General features: G+C 44.1%; 1 protein-coding gene across 2 annotated transcripts in view; it reads right to left on the reverse strand.

Moving 5' to 3' along the window:
- FGF12 (fibroblast growth factor 12) overlaps nucleotides 1–17654 on the reverse strand; it is a 229847-nt gene that overhangs the window by 154272 nt on the left and 57921 nt on the right. The window lies entirely within an intron of this gene.

A 17654-nucleotide genomic window follows, 5' to 3' on the forward strand; every position in this document is an offset into this window, starting at 1 on the left:
GGCAGGGACAGAGGCCAGAAGGTGCTTGTACATTAATAAGTCCTCCTTGCCCAGCAGATGCCCTTTCTTGGCAAAACACTCCCTTTCTGTAGAAGATCGAGCATGTGTTGTTGCACAACTGACTGGCAGTTTTACAGAACAAGCTCGGACTGGCTTTCTGGGGGCACAGAGACATGAGACGAGAGATTTTGACAACATCCTAACAAACACAAAAATTACAAAGACAAAAGCTATCCGTGGTTTCTCACTCAAGAAACATCCACCCTTAGAAGCCTATTTTTCCTAGTCCTTTTAGTTCTTGCAGGGTGAAAGTGAATAAGCAATAGTGAGCGTGGAAAGATGATCAAATCAACAGAAAGAGAGGGGTTAAACTCAAGTTTGCATGACAGAAGTTGCACAGAAGTGCGGTGGGAAGACAAAAGCATTCATATTCAGATCTGAATTAGTGAGAGCTATATGAAATCTGGACCAAAGGATAATAAAAGCAAAAGTCTGCTAACGGTGGTTAGATCGTGTTCTCATGGAGCGTGTCTGGGTGACTCAGACAGTAGGGTTTTAGACAAAGAGGGTTTAGAACAAGCCTTAGTAGAGATAAAAACCAGCAGCAATACAACACACAGCACTCTTACACAACATCATACTTGTCCCATTCACCCCTTCCTCTTGTCCTGCAAACAGTGGCACAACGAGCTAAGGCCTGTAATGGAGCACAGCTCTGCCCATGTGGACCAGCAGCGTGGACAAGTCACACGGCCAGAGACTGGCACTGTGAGCTCTTTGGGATCCTCTGCTGTAAAACTTCTAAGATCTCATCATCATGGAAGTTACCCAGCCAAAAAAGTCCCAAAACACACAGCAAGAAGAGAGCCTTTACAACTATTTTTGTCCTTGCACGTTTGCATCACTGTACTAATAAAGATTCTCCAAGTAAGATTTTTACCACCAACTTAATATCCAGTCCTAGACTCAGTTTTCACTCATGTTGGTGTGCAGGCTGTACTAGCCCTGCTTGCACTGGTGCCCCATCTGCCCACACGAACATCCTACATTTCTTGGGGAGATTGAAATGGCACTAAACATCAGTGCTTGGCAACTGAACTTGACCATAAAGTCTTTCTGGACAGGGCTGCTTTTACCTTCAGTCAACATGCAACTGAAGCCATTTTGCCAGCAGGCTCTTCACTTGTGCTCTTGCTAAAAGCCTTGTGTCAGGCTGAACAGTGAAGTGCTAAGGATCTCACAGTCCTTATTTCATTATGACATTCTCTACAAAAATATGCAATTGGGCCTGGGTTCCCCCCCACCAGCTTGGAAGAATTACAGTGGTTTGGCTGGGTAGAGAAAAACGTTCACATTTCCCACTGTGAAAAACTGTGTGAGAGAAAAGCATTTGCAGAGCATGTGGTGTAACGGGAAAAGATTGATCAGATTACCTGGAGAACTGATACTTGCCTCTACTAAAACTCTATTTCTGTTCAAAGCCCTGCTTGCAAATTCTGAGAGGAGATAATACAGGATTTTCTTATGGTATTTCAGATTAAATACTGCATAAGAAATGCAGCATGCTCAAAATGTCCTATCTATAAGCTTCTGATTCACACATTTGCCATTTGGGGATATTAGGTATGATTCTAGTTTTTAATGAAGATATAAAACATCAGAAGGAAGAAAAAACCAATCCAGTTCACAATTCTGTCGAGTTTTGTGTGCACTGACTCCAGGTTCCACAATAACATCACGCTGTGAGTGTGCTTTCAACAGCAGCTCCAAGTGCATTCATGTCAGGCAGTGGGGAAGGCACAGGCTGAGACAGATGACACCCAAAGCTCTTCTAATGCATTTAAATCTTTTTGTCTTAAATTGATCCCATCTCAGATATGCTGAGTGTTCCGTCTCTTCTTTTTCTGGCTGATTTAATTATAACTTTCAAACTGGTAAAAACTGTGATATGAAGCTTTGTGAATGAGCATTTTAAAGAGAAAGTGGGATAGAAAAAGACTTAAATCAAAAATCTGGGGACAAAACACACTGGCTACATCCATACAGTTTAACACAGTCTCAAACACAGGCACAAGGCTCTGCATCACTTGAAATGTGAGTTACAGTTTAACCTCTGACCACCCAAGCCACTATGCCAGTCTGGCACACCACATGATGGGCATAAAACTGACCCAGAGCACCCACAGAAAACACTTCCTGTATTCACAGTCACAGACCCACATCTACATGAACAAACTGTGTCAAAATTCCATTCACACCTCCCACCACTTCTTTTCCCTAGGTCCCAGTTTTACTTCAGGAGGTTTTCCAGAACAGGGTTTTTTTCAATATCTGTTTGTACAAGCAACAATTTTCTTGTGTTTTCTTATTCAAGGGTGAACTTAAAAGAGCAAAGGTTGCTCTTTCATAATGCATCATCTTCCTGAACAGACCAAACAAGGTCTCAATGAAAAACCACAAGCTTTTATTCGTACCCATCAACATACCAATAAATGCACAGAGAATAACCACAGAAATAAGGAGTTTACCACCCTTGAAACCTTCCTGAGTGCCTTCCAGAGATGTGGTGTACTCCCTCTTACATCAGTAGTGGTCTTCAAAACACAGTATAAATCATTTGGTGTGTGAGACAATGGGGAGGGCATCTTCAGAAATATATGTTCAAAGCAATCAACCACAGAGACTTTCTTCCTGCTTCTCAGTGGAGACAGAACCAACTCCTCTTAGTACAGTACCACAGTCCAAAATATTACACCTATAGTTGTTTGTTTTTTTTTTTTTAAGCTGTATGCTTTACATGTAGAAAGAAAGCATGGAAATAAACATGAAAAAAGTTAATAATTTCATGGCCCTAACTCAAACTTTTTTTCCTTCAGCAGACGTAGGCATGCAAAGTGGGATCCCAATTTAACCAAGAGCCAACCTTGGCGTCAAACAAGTGCTGATACAGCCATATGGTTTGAAAGAGTTTTCTCTCCTTCTGCTAAGTACCCCCTCACATCTTGTAGAGGATGTGTCTTACAACCGTTATCAGCAGCAATTATAAAAGGCATCTGCCTTTGGTGACAAAGAGCTGCAACTGCTGTGATGAGGTGCAGGGAAGGCTCCAGGCTGACGGTGCTTTCTGCAGTTCCCATTGCCCACTGAGGACACCAGCACATGGCAAAGGATCTATTTAAGCAACTCTGCTGCAGGCAGTGAGATGTGGGGTAGAGACAGGTGTCTGAGCTGCAAGGGAAGGGGGGAAATGGAAGGGATGGGGGTTTTGGGAGCAGCAGAGGGAAGTGAGCAGGGATCTAGGCAGAGGAAAAACATGGGACTGGGGATGTAGAGACACTCCAGATGCTTTCCTGGCCTGTTTCAGCTGTGTCCCACACAGCCAAGGAGGAGGCTGTCCTGCCCTTTTTCTCATCATGAACTCTTTTCTAACTTCAAGACTGAATTCATTAATGTAATCCCAACACCGACACAATACCTCCTGCACATAATTATCAAGACTTGTAAATAATTTACAAGAGACATGAATACATCTGCACACAAGGGAACTGCTCACTCTACAGCACTCATGCATGTACTGGCACCTCTGGGAAGGGAGAAGGTGAGATGGGGACAGCGGTAGGGTCATGCTGGGAAGCTGCTGCTATGTGGTGGCTCTTTGGTGACTTAGGCAACATAAACTGGATAGATCTGACTTAATCAACCAAAGCAGTGGGTGCTAGCAGGAGTCCCTGCTGGCAGCTGCAGCAGAGAGGACGAGCTTCAGCAAACAGGTATAATAAAGCAAGGTCTCACCCCAAAAGATAGCCCAGACAAAGGCTGCACACCACCTCTGACAGCCTGGTGTCACAGTGGTGGGACATGAAGCCTCAGGACTTTCAACCCATGTCTCTATGCAGCCATGACTGGCCTGGACTGGAATAAGTGAGCTGGTTTTCCTTGACTCTGGGGCTCCAAAAAGCATGAAGTTTCATGGAAAATTAAAGAGAAACCAAGTTATCAGTAACTCCTCCTCACATTGCAGAATCTCATTCTGCTCTCCACTTTAAAATCTCAGGTGCAGTCTAGGGAGCATCTGCCTTGATTTCTAGCACAGGGCAGAGAACTACCACCAAGCCAGATAAAAAGCAATGGGCTTCTGAATGGATGCCACAGGCTGAATTAATTGAGCCACAGATTACACAGACAAGTACACAAGGCCACATCTCATCTCAGCAGATTGCACCATTTGAGTGGCAATATCAGCATCTGGAGGGTGTGTGAATTCAGCTCTGCAATAACAAACCTGTGCAGGGCTCAGCAGGTCGAGGCCATTAGGGACCAGGGCACAAGTCCCAGGCAAGTTGTTCAGCCTCTGACATCTGCAACACAGAGTTACATCACTCACAAGGTAAACTTCATTAAGTTTATGAACCTTGCAGAATTGACAGAGATCTACTGCAGCAAAAACAACTCTTCAGGGCTTGTATTGGCAAAGATTTGCCCTTTTTCAATGGGAATTTTAACTGCAGTTTTGATTTAGGTAAGTCTTGACCAAATAATTCTGCACACAAAGCAAATATGTACAAATCATAACTACTTACATACCCTAAATGCAGTAATATGTGACGTATTTAGTCACATGTGCCACTTTTAAAGAAACACCTTATTTTTCCTGATATATTTACTGAATTAGTGGAAGATTTCCATCTGAAGTTCTTGTGCAGGGACTTTTTTCCATCCAACTCCAATAATTTAATTTATTTTTTAGAATTATTTTTTAAAGACTTGTTGCTTTGATAGCGAGCAGGAGTTAAAGAAATGTGTCTTCCTCTGGAGGCTCTCCCTCCAAACAGATTTCAACAGGGACAAGGAAAATGGTCATGATAGGCTCTAAACTACTTTTCCTTGGGTGCTGCCCAACTCCCAGTACTTATGCTGGTAGTACTCCTAGACACAGTAGGACGCCAGCATCAAATCGGACAGAATATATAAAGGAGTACAAATCTGGAGGCCTGTCCCAGGAGGCTCAGGAATTGGTTTGCCATTTCACAGTGCTTAACAGAGTGAGGACAAAGGAATGAAGAGATGACAGACTGAGACAAACTTTGGTGTGAAGTGGGACAGACCAATCACAGCTGTCACTAATTGCCATTCCCCTTGGGCAGCCCTTAGAAACATCATGAGTGGCTTGAATTGCTTTATTGATATTTACTCTGCCTTCACCCTTGGTGATTTATACAAATAAGAGATTAGAAGAAGGAAGGCAGGAAGAGTAGCAGGAGGGAAGAAGAGGGTAATTAGTGCTGTGAGGATTCAGAAGATCAGTAGGGTCCAAGTGAAGAGGGAAAAGACAAGAGGAAAGAAAGAGACTGGCACGCATTTATTATTTCAAGCACAGAAAGGTTCTTGCAGCCAGGGATGCTGAAGCGAGTCTTCCTTATTATTATGACTATGACAAAGCAGAAAAAAAATGGAACACACATTGATTAAAGCAGCAGGCATCTCCCTTGGATGCTGAGACTCAGCAAGGGGCTGCAGCCTCCCAAGGAGGCAAGCACTTAGATTTCATCTATTCCGAGACATGGGCCATATGCTGGGGCCATCTGGAGACTGCTTTATTTGATGGATGTCGGATGCCTCCAAAGGCTCCAGGGAAGGGAGATGAAATACTGGTAACTGATTGATGCTGAGGGCACTTAAATAAAGATGACCCCACTTCTACATAGTTCACACCTGCTCCACAGGAGAAGCTCAAAAATCGTCTTCCCAGTGGAGATGATCACTTCTGTGGCTTCCAGAAGGCAGTGGCTCCTGATGAAGCGTGCAGCCGCCACTGAACTGGCACAGCTGGTGAACTCAGTGGGATGGCCCTAAGTGTGCTCAGCCAGCCCTCAACAGCTGATCCCTGGCACCAGCTGGAGTGTCCCATTCAGCACCAGGCCCGAACTAGCACAGCACCATCAAAAGGTGTGTTGTGCCAATGGTTGAAGGCCACGATGCAAAGCCCTCCATGCCTTCAGAGGCTGCCCTGCCCTTTCAGCACCTCTTGAGAAGCCTTGCCAGGAAGAGAAGCTCCACTGGAGCACCATCACAGAGCAACGCGAAGAGAGGACACCCGTGCAGCAAGTCCTGGCTGACAGCTCTGCAGCACAGCTCATGAGGGACATTTTTCTTTCATCTCCACAAGAGAGGAAGCCAAGGCCCTGACATGGACAGATCAGATAGAAAAGGCATATTCCTGTCCAAGCCAGAGCATACCCCTGTTTTGCAGTTAAAAAACCCAAAATGAACAGCAGCAAAAAGCACCACCAAAAAAAACCCAAAACCCAGACACTCTTGAAGGCAGGCAGTGTTTCTCTGTGTGAATATGCTTCATATCTAGCAGATACTAGAAGAATTTACAAAGACCAGCAGGTAGAAATCCACCTGCCAAACCATAACCACGTCTTTCGCTGAGACCTGTGCAGGGAATCGGATTTTGTCATGCACCAACAGGAGGTGAAAGAAAGCAGAATGCTCTGTCTCTATACAAGCAGAGAACAAGCAAAAAAACCCAATAAACACATCTCTAAGAGCAGCTTTCCGAGAGCAGCTCACTAGACCACCCTGCACTTTGTCTCTGCCTGAAAAAACAACAGCAATCACTTTCTTCCACAGCATTCAACACCAGAGCTTGGGAAATCATCTGAATAAAAATGCTCACTACCCTCAGAATATGGATTTTGCATCCAAGGGCAGAGTGTAAAACATGCTTTCACAGCTCTTCCTAACTACCTCCCACCAACCCAATGCACAGTTTTCATAGCCCCAGGGATTATGGTGCAGCAATTGCTGAATTATAACCCAAGGCTTGGCATTGAGATGCTGTCCTGCCTTGTGCTCTGTTTCTCAGGGAGAAGAGGGACCCTTTCAGAGGAAGCTGTGAGGCTGTCAGCACCCTCACTGCCACAGCCTGAGCCCCAGACACTGTGCAGGCTCCGCTCACTGCCTGGGGGTGCATGATTCCAGTTTCCCCAGTATGATCCAGAGACTGGGAGCTGTCTGACAATCCCCAGGTTCTTGTTTCTTGCCAGACAGTGAGCATGAGTCCTTTGTAAGGGCAACTGAACCAGGTGATGGAGCTGGGACAGTCAGCACTGGCTGAGAGCTGGCCTCCACTCGGCAGTCTCTCAGGAGTATAGCTCTGGAAAGAATGTGGAGGCAGCCCCCCTCTGTTGGGGGACTTTGCCATGTATTGTTTGCTCACAGAGGACCTCAGATAGCTGTGCAGTGACAGCCAGGTGTCCTGGAATTGGAGGGATTTGAATAAGAACAGGTTACATCCCACTGAATGTCTTCATTAGCAGGCAGCAAAACAGTGCCCCTTTATACATCTCGAGCTCAAAGTAGAACAGAGTAAAAGCAGAGCAAGAGAGTCCTTCCAGTCCTCAACCCCACTCAGGCTGCAGCTTGTGCTTTGTATCCCCAACTCAGGCAAGGACTGGGATTTGGTTAAATCAAGGGAGAAAAAAGTACAGAGGACAGGTTATAAATATGCATCAGTGTCTCAAGGCTGGAGATCAAGGGCAGTTTTATGAGAAAATAATTTTAGAATTTTAAAAAAGTGGTGGTGAGGGTATATGCAAATGTATAAAGCCTCATAATGGCAAAGGAACAATCCTGTCCTTCCTCCTGGACAGGAGGAAAGGAACACATTAACTGCTACCTGACACAGGAGCTTTGGAGGCTTAAAACTCCCTTTGCCCTCTCCAAATCATAAGCTTTTTGGGATGAAGGATGTCTTTAGCATGCAATTATGCACCTGGTAAAATCAATGGAACCTATTTCAGTTTCTAACAAACCAGAGCAGTAACACAGGTTTGGATGTAGCTGCATGTCTTTGTCAGGCACCACAGTCCCCTGCTGAGCATGGAAACCAACAATTCATCAATAAGTGAAGGATCTAGAGACCCCAATGCTAGAAGTGAGGAGGCATTGATGCACTGAAACCTGACCAACCTCGATACTCCAAAACAGGGACTTCTTAATCAGGTTTAGAAAAACTGAAAAGTAAAATGCACAGCAATAGTCTTGTGGGATAATTTACTTGAACAGACTTTTGGTTGGTCAGCAGATCAGATGGTGATTTATTACCCTTTGGCCTAGGAAATAAAGAATCAGCACAAAAGGTGTAAACTGATAGTAGTGCTTAGACCTAATCTACTAACAGAACAGAGAAACATTATTCCACTTGCCAGAAATACTCCACTTAGTGACACCAGTTACCACAAAACATATCAGATAAACTTTGCAACATTAGCTTACCTTTTCAGAAGAGCCAGCCAGACCACTGCAATGCACAGGAGGCAGCGCAGAGCAGAGGTGCTGCACTCATTTCCATGGTGCTGGGACTGATAACTCCTCTAGCTCAGCATTATGAACCATGGTGAGTCAGTGTTCAGCTTTATCTTTGCACGTCGTTTCTGCATACTTAAAAAACAGCTAGCTTGGAGGAATGCATGAAGAAAACAAAGCACAGGACAGAACCCTGCTCAGCCAGGAACTCTCCACATACTATATTTGCTCAACCACACATAGCATCAAGGTGTAGCACTCACCTGTCTCAGTGAATTTTTGATGAATTTGGGTCTTGGATTTCTTACAAATTCCACTCCCCTACTCCCACCTTCCCCCAGGTGCTCCAGCAGCACCTGGACCAGATGAGACCACACACACACAATGCATCAGCTCAAGGAGGGTCAAGACAGCTGCTGTGCTCCAGCTGAATTGTGATCCCTTGCTGTCCACATGAGCCATCCACTCTTGAGCTGTGGCTTGTACCTGGGCCCATATGTTAAAACAAATAGCATCTGTATCCCTTCTGCAACATCCCTTCATCCAGACACTCCAAAACAGTGCATCTGGTCTTCCTCCCACTGCAAGGAGAGCCATTAAGTTCAGTAGGTGCAGCAATAGAGTCCATTAAAGCTTACTGTGTACAATTGTTGCCATTAGTGGGAGGTAAACTGAGACACAGAAGGACACATTTTCCTCCAAGGTCATACAGTAAATCTACTGCAGAGCAGAAACAGAAATCAGTTCTTCTCATTTCCAGCCCAGGCTTTGACCATAATTACAAGTGAGAGATGAAATTTGGCTCCCATTCTAGAGGTTGGGGAAGTTCAGGACCCTGCATCTATTCTTGGCTTTTGCTTCCTGCTTCAACGTGTGACTTTGAATAGGTCAAATTTTGATGCCTGTGCATTTAGAGTGACTGGTCATGCTTAGGTTCCCATAGATGCAGGATGTATCCATTAATACTGGGTTAGGCAATTTGCATGCAAATAAAAGCACTTTGTGCACACAGGGTCTCATTTTGATACTGTCACTTTCTGGTGACACCTAGTTCTTTGTCTGCTGCCCCACAGCAGAGACCACTAACAGCCTTGTCCCCCACTTAGCAGATACACTGATGAAAGAGGTGAGTTCAGGCAAACCAGAAGAACCTCAAGAACACAAATCCCCTGTATCCTCTCACTGTGCACTCGGGAACACACACACTAAAGCAAGGAACACCCTCCCATCCCTACACAGCTGACCTGCCTCAAACCATCTCCCTCCCTGTCAGAGGCTGCAGACTCCAAAGGGTCCCCCCCTTGACCAGGCACCATTCTGGTGTTACCGAGACTCACTTAGGTAAAAATGCCCCTGTTGCAAAACACTAGCTCGTTCACACTAAACTGTTTCAGTGGGATTGCTGTTAAAAACAGAGCTTACAGTTTAAACAAAACACTGCAGAACAACAAAACCACACACACAAACAAAAAGCTGCAACAAGCGAAAAAGAAAAAAAAAAGGGAAACGAACAAAAAAAAAATCAAATCCAAATCAAACAAATAAATTCCGAGAAAATAGGAAGAAGTGATGCTTGAGTCTCCTCCTGCAGCACTGCATGTTCAGAGTCCTGCTCTGCCCAGCTTGGAGCAGTGCTCAGATGCAGCACTCACACATCCTCTCCTCAGGTTTTTACACAGAAGCATTTACAGACAACACACACCAGATCCTGACTGTTTATTTCTTTTTGTAGACAGCCCTCGCGTTCCCTGGGCAGACAGCAGGTCAGCTCAGCAGCTCTGTGTCAGGCAGCACTGCGAGCGTCACACGCCGGCTGCGCCGGGGGGACGGGCACAAGTGCAGCCACCCTTCCGTGAGACTTGTTCCAAAAGCTCATGAGGTCACATAGGTGCCCTTGGGAGACAATGGCCAACATGAACTCTTGTTTCACAGGAACCTAAACTTGTCCTCACAGCAAGGGTAAGGCAAAATTTGTAGATGTGGGTTTGAAGGCACGGTTCTTCTTGACCTCCAGTTCTGGAGACACTCATTTTTCCAGCTGACTGCTGTATTTTCACATGTGCTGAGCAAACTCCAGTTGAAATGAAGAGACTTTGGAGGATTCAACATTCTTAAAAGTCAGCATCAGAGAAACCTTGACCCTGGCAATTTCAGTTATAATTTTGCCTTTGAACAACCCCTAGAGCTTCGACTTCATTGATAGCACTTAAAATTACAACACTCCCCATTAAACCTGCCCAAAATAGTGAATGCATAAAGACACTGTTGTTATCTGTTTGGGTCTTGTACCTTACACAGAGACCAAGACACAGTCCTGAATCAATTTTGATGAAAGCTGGAGTAGAAAAGTATCCAGTCTTCATTTTACCATTTCTAGGGATGAAGAGGTCACCACAATCTTCAGCATTAGATACAGTTCCCATGGCTAATTAGCTCCACAGTTAAACCTCATTTTATTTCTGGGCAGAATATGCCCACCTTTCATTTCAACCACTGGATCTTGCAGTACATTAAAAACTAATCTCCATCCAGATACCAGACAGATCAAATCAGTCTTCAATTAATCAAATTCCTGCAGCTTATCATTATAAGTCATGCCTTATGATCATTCACATGCTATTCTCTGACTTATCTCTGATATGTTTTACCCTCAGTATCTTTTTTCAAATTATAAGTATCATAAACTCTCTCAGGTATTTTACAAGAGATCTCACTAGTGCTAATTTCAGAGAAAACATATTCACCTTCCTACTTCTCCAGATTTCTGTGCCTGCCCTCCCACAGACAGCATTTGCGGTGCTCAGTTCCCAGCACAGAGCTCCCTGGGCTGGTCTTGGCTGCTGGGGCAGCACTTGCCCCATCACTGCCCTACCACAGGCACAAGGGGTGGGAACACAGTCCTCAGGTCAAGTCCTGAGGGCTCTGCTTCACCTGACTAGTGAGTGAAGTCTGGTGAAGCAGAGCTCTGTGCCTTTGCATGCTTTCTGCTTCCCATAAACAGGCCACCCTCTCATTTCTCTGTATCCAAATCCTGCTTTTGCAAGTAACACTCTCCATACCGTTCCTTGTGCTGATTCTGTGAGCAACTCGGTGGCTCTCCCTGAGAGACCTGTTTTCATCTTCCTTACCCTTCCTCCAGGTCACTCATACTGAGCAGTAAACAACCATGAGCTGACCTCAGACAGACTCCACTAAAATCCCCAAGAGCTGAGCTAAATATCCTGAATTGGAGTTTGCTACTCTAGCAGCCACATCATGGTCCCACTTGTAATTCTAAAGAATGGACTCAGTTTCATAGATTAAGCTATTACTTTTCAAGACTGCCATAATAATGATACTTAACATTCCTGGAGCAATTTACATTTTCAAAGCACTGCAAAATGTTAATTAACAGCATGCTTACACCAGCTTGGGAAAGCAGTCACCTCAAAACTGCTGCTCTGCTGCTTCATTCACATTCACTCATTCCACACAAGTATCAGAAATCATTTAACTCCCATGTTCCTAGTAAATCTTTTATTCTCCCAATTATTTAAGCTTAATTTAAGGTTCTGTAACAAAGTGGAACTAAGGATATTAACATGAGCCTTAATAAATTCATGTAATTCTGGTTGTCTATTAAACGACCAAAGAAAAACGTGTATTACAAAAATCTCTGCCTTCATTGAATGTGTTGCACAATACTATGTGCAACTATGTTTTTAAAAAAAATCAAAAATTTTAAGAAGTCTGACTTATAACTGGATCACAGCATTTCCAAAATTCAGCCTATTTTCTCCTTGCACAATTCATCTACAGCAACCTTTGAAACTCAATGTAATATTGCCTTACACTGGAAGAGACTGGCATGAATCCACAAAGGATCATCTATTTATAAGAAAAAAAAAAAAAAACATCCAAAGGTACTGGCTGGCACATTTTATGAAGAATAACACTCCTGCTTTAGGGAATAAGCCAAATATTGGAGGTTGGGAAGACACTTTTCCTACAGAGCATTTGAGCTGTGGCTGCTTTGTGAGAGGTCTGGTGAGGCACTGGCCCTTGGACACGGTCAGAGAGATAATGGACAAAACCAACCATAAATCTCAGCTACTGTGACAGCTTCCAGTAGTTGGCACCTGCCAGACTCATAGCTGGACCTGAACTTCATAAACCCTTTAAGGTATTTGGATCCAAGTGTTCCTACATTCCTCAGCCTCTGTGAAGGTTGGCAGAGCTAAACAAGCACTTTAAGAAGTGATGGCGCAAGAGTTGAAAATGAAATCACCAAAGAACGTCCCCTGACACAGATCTGGGAAAGGGTTGCCAGTAACTCTTGAATTACTGAAACTCCTGAAATGATATTATTGAAACTCGTAATTTCATCCATCACTGAGAGCAATACACAACAGAAAGCCGCTTATGCAGTGCCCTGCTGAGCATCATCTGTTTACTGAGTATACTGCAATTTTTTACAAATGTGTGAAAAATGAAAAACTATTTAAGTCCAAATGCTGAACTTGCAGACTCCAGCCTTATGCCAGACAAGATGTTGATCTTTAAGCCTATCAACCTGAAAGATTTTTATATTTAAAGAAGTGGCTTTCTTGCATTGCAGTGTTTGGGTGAGATAGAGCCCATCTGGAGCAGAGCAGGGTCAGCTGCAAGCAGAGCTCTGCACAACAGAGACTAAAGCAGTTTGGCCCACTTAAACCCAGCAAAGAAGAATGCAGGAGGGAATATGATCCTCCCCAAGGTATTTATAGGACAGCACTGGAGCCCAGTGCAGATAAATATGGCCAAGAATACACATAACCTAGAAATAAGCAACGTTAGATCAGAACAAGATGGCTTCAAAACAGGTTCCCAGCAGGAATATGGATTTTAAGAGGGCACTTGAAGTTCATGAACATGGTGCACAATGAGGTTTTCAGCCAGTGGAGGAAGAAAGGGCAGCTGGCCAGGGAGGTCTTTGCCCCTCCTTGGCTGGCATAATGGCAGGTTGTGAAGATGAAATCAGACCTCTCTTTATAAATGTGTTTCCTTTTTCCCCCTATGGCCCAGCCACTGTCTAAACATTTTCTCTTGGTTTTGAAATACAAATACCTTGAGGGAACATTCATGATGTTTCTCTCAAGATAATAACAGCTGCTCTCAATTAGTGTTTCTTACAGATTTACTCTTGCTAAATGCTCAGTCAGCTCAGCACAGGTTTGACAGGAATAGAACAAACGCGGACCTCAGAAATCTGTTTAATGGAGAGCTAGAACCAGCTGCAAGTACAAGCCAGCAGTGGAGACTTGCATGCATGCATGCATGCAGGAATAAGCTTGACTTATATAAAAGCTCTGCTGTCCTCAATCCTGTGCAGGGAAAAAAAAATAGCTACTGCATCTGTTGGCAGTGTTTGCAGACTCTGGACAAAATTCAGGCAGCCAGAAGCAAAGCAGCTATGACTGAGGAAGTCATCTGCAGCAAAAGCACCTGCAACAGCCTTTTGCTGCATGAATGAAGCAAAGACCCAGCCATGACACTGTCCCTGTCCACTTGAGTCTAGCAAGAACTCCCCAGGCAGGAGAGGACACCAGCTGGATGGTATGTGACAAATGTCTAGGTGCACTGGGGGCCATATTTTCTACTTAAATGCCTGCAAAATAAGGGGTCATCGATTTGGAGACAAACCTTCATGCTAGGATTATTCTCTGTGCTTCCTCAGGAAACAATTCCAAACACCCGGATCTCAAAATCCCAAATATCCATTGCAGATGAGCTTACTGCACAAGGGGCTGAACATTTAAAACCACCGGATTACTCCATCATGACTCTCCTTCAGAGAAGCCAGACTGGGACAAAACCAGGTTAACTGGGGACAGAGTAAACCAAGAAAGAAGTGTATTTGGGATTTGTGCTGAGAAAGTATCACTTACTCAGTCTAGAGAGATTTTTCTGGAAAAGTGTCCAGGCAACATTATTTGGTTTTTCTACCACTAGCCCTTGTTCCTTCCCACCATCCAGTCTGTCCCACTTCCCTAGGCAAGTTCCAGTATAGGCAGAAAACTAACTTTTCTGTCACATTTACAATGACCTAAAGAAAACATGCTTGACCCCAGGCAGTCTAACTTATTCATAAGATACTCTCACACCACATATCACAGCTATGACTTATTTATAAAGCATTCTTGATATGACATTACCAGAATATGTTCCATTTAGCTCTGAAGTGTCTGTTTATTGGAAATCAATCCATATAATTGCCCTGCACGAATCTATGGAAGTCACGATATCAAACACATTGAGAGATTTGTGGGCTTACTTTAAAACCTTCACCATGGCCTAAGGAGAAAAAGAGAAGCAACCACAGGCATGATAAGCCTGTTGGGTAACCACCAGCAGTACTTGGTTTCTCCCACCTGAGGGGCATGATGTTTTTCCTCAGCAGGAGCCCTGGGATGAGCTCACAATATGTATGGTCCAGCCATGCACTGAAAGGCTGAACGTGCAGTGCTGGATCAGACCCATCCTCAACTGGACCAGTTATCTAAACATTATATAATTACAGTATTACTTTACAAAACCAGTCTTTATACAATTGGCTTCACTGACCCTTTGCTTTTCCCCATTGCCCTGTGTGCACACCATAGCTCTTGATTCTGTAAGAATGAGTAGGTCAGAGAAGACGGATATGCAATGAGGAAAAAAGTCTGGGTTTGCATCACCCTTGAGTAAATCCTCCATTAAACCAGTGAGATTGCCTAGGATGTGCACCATGACGACTCAAGGGCAGTATCTGACCCTGACAGGCCTCTTGGGGCACACTAAGCATGCCTGTCTATCTTCCCCCCTTCCTCATCCCCAGGCTCACCAGCAGTGCTGGCACTGGCTACCTGTAGTGGCAGGAAAGGATTGTCTCAGCAACAGTCCCCCACCATCTGCAACTGCACAGCCTCTGGTGGTTACAGGGTTTTGTGAAACAGAGCTTGAGAAACCCTAAATGCTTTTGTGGTTTGTATGGGCTGAGAAAAAGCAACAATTAAACAGGAAAATAGATGCCTTCTAATATCCTGATGGAGAGCTAGAGTTACCAGAGTTCAGGAAAATCTTCCATTTGTTTCTTCTTTTACCTTTTGAAACATAAAAGTCTCTTTGGCTGCATTAGGAATGAACTCTTGCTTCTTCTCCTTCAGACAGTTTTTCCAAATTTCCCTAGCAGTCAGTACAGAAGCAATGGCAAGCATATTCAAAAACCCTGGTAGGTATTTGAAAGAACATCAGGGAGAAAACTTTGCTGATGCCCAACAGCATCAGGACCTGAGCAGGTGGTCCTGAGCTCACAGGAAAAACGCTGAAGCTAAGAACATGTGTTCCCTCTGGTTCAGTGTGCCCCTGCTCTGCCAACATGATCTAAAGTTCACATGTGACATTTAGGAGGACTGTCAGGGCTCAAAACTACCATCAGATTATAATGAGTCTGCCACCACAAGCCTGCAAACTGGTACCAGTAGCACTAGCAGAAAGATGCTTTTGTCAAGATACAGGGATGGTGTGGGGAAGGGGACAGGGTCTCTGAACATTGGTGTTTTCATCCAGTAAACCTGTGACCTTCCTGAGAGACCTGGAAGAAGAATCACCCTTGTTTTTTCATGAAGTTGTGGATATGTTTATCACAGCAATGAGGCCTGCCAGGACCACAGAGGGAACACAGCTGAACTTGGCAAAAGGCAGCTCATATCAAGATCCTTTCTTACCATGTCATTAGGAGGCTGGCTAACACAGAGAGCATCCAGCAATCAGTATGAGCTGGGATGATAGGAAGGAGAGCAGCAGCTGGTATCAGATGTTTAAGCACTCTGAGATCTTTCAGTCCTGAGCCATCACACCTACAGCAAAAGATTTTCAGCTGCTGTCACAACTCCTCCTGGATGGGCTTGTGGTGCTGGCCTGATGGAAAAGAAAGCCAGAAAGCTCAAGGCCCTTATATCCTCAACTGCCCAAGCAGCCCAATGAACAACTCATTTATATAGTTTTAAGCCCTTCTGGCCCTTGCCACAGGCAGAGCTTTCTCCACAGACCCCTGAAATCAGGAACCACTACTGAAAAACTGTCCATGTCAACTGAGTTTTATGGCTTCACCCATTATGGACAGGACCAAGGAACCCAAACACCATCAAACCCGCTCTGAATCCCCAGGGCTCAGGGCTGCAAATAATTATTATATTTTGTATACTGTGTGCCTTGGCTTGGCCTAATGTGGGGTCAAGCCAGAGACTTTTACCCTGTATTTGTTCCTGCCCTTCTCAAGGAAAAAAAAAAAAAATCCTTAAAACTATTAGCTGTCCTCAGCGGTAATTAATTATCCCCAAGAAATGAACTGAAATGACAGTGATATTTCTGCTTGAATCCTCAGGGGAAAATCGGGTTGTCTTGCTATGCTCTCTAAACCTGACATAAAGTTAAAAATAGGAAGTTTAATATGCAGTCTGCAGGACTTTTTCTGCCTGTAAGGCAATCCCAAGGGATGTCTCAGTTCAACTGCAAGCTCACGAAGTCCTGCTGTCCTAGAGAAGGCAGTGACATTTATTTCCCTCTTAGGCAGCTCAGGCTCAGTGAAACACTAGCAAGAACTACAGAACTTGTCAATTAATACAGCTGAAGATAATTTACAGGACAAGCTTTTAAACATGTTAATCTCCAGTGAAGCCCGCTTAGAGCTACGTGACAGAAACAGCATGAGGAAAAGCAGAGATTTTGGCTTCCAGTGACTGGGAGCAGATGTCATACCTACAGATCAGCGGCAACTGGGTGGGCAGTTGGACAAACACAAATTTATGTTTCTACTGTGTAAGTAGCCATGGTGGGTTGAAAGCTGTAATTTGAGGAGCAAATTGGGTTTGTCTTAAGGTGATTTTCCACCTCAGGTTTCTGGTCTTGATGTAGATCGATGCTTCTTACCTTTCCCACAGTGATCAAAAATCAAGACTATTTAACAAATATTTTGGTTGATTCATATCAGTTCTTCGTTCAAAGTTAAAAGTTGTTACAAGCTCTTTTTATCACTTTTTTGGTAAAGAAAAAAAGTCTGAAATCCTCTATTTTCCTCTGTTTCATTAATGAAGCAATATCTTGGAGTAAGAACAAGAAAATCCCCAAAGGATTAGTCTAATTTCCCTCCCTGCTGAACTGACAGTGCATTTCCTTAGCACAATCCTAATGAGAAAGCAACCACTGAAAGTGAACCAAGCCTTCACTCAGCATTGAGACCCAGCGTGGTGTAAAAGCCAGGCTGGTTGTCAGGTGTTCTTTAAAGAACTGGGAGTTTATTTAGGCAATACCTATTTCAGAAAAGAGGAAAACAACTTTCTTTT

The sequence above is a fragment of the Anomalospiza imberbis genome, chromosome 10, assembly GCF_031753505.1.
Source record: "Anomalospiza imberbis isolate Cuckoo-Finch-1a 21T00152 chromosome 10, ASM3175350v1, whole genome shotgun sequence".
In the NCBI taxonomy this organism is placed as follows: Eukaryota; Metazoa; Chordata; class Aves; order Passeriformes; family Viduidae; genus Anomalospiza; species Anomalospiza imberbis.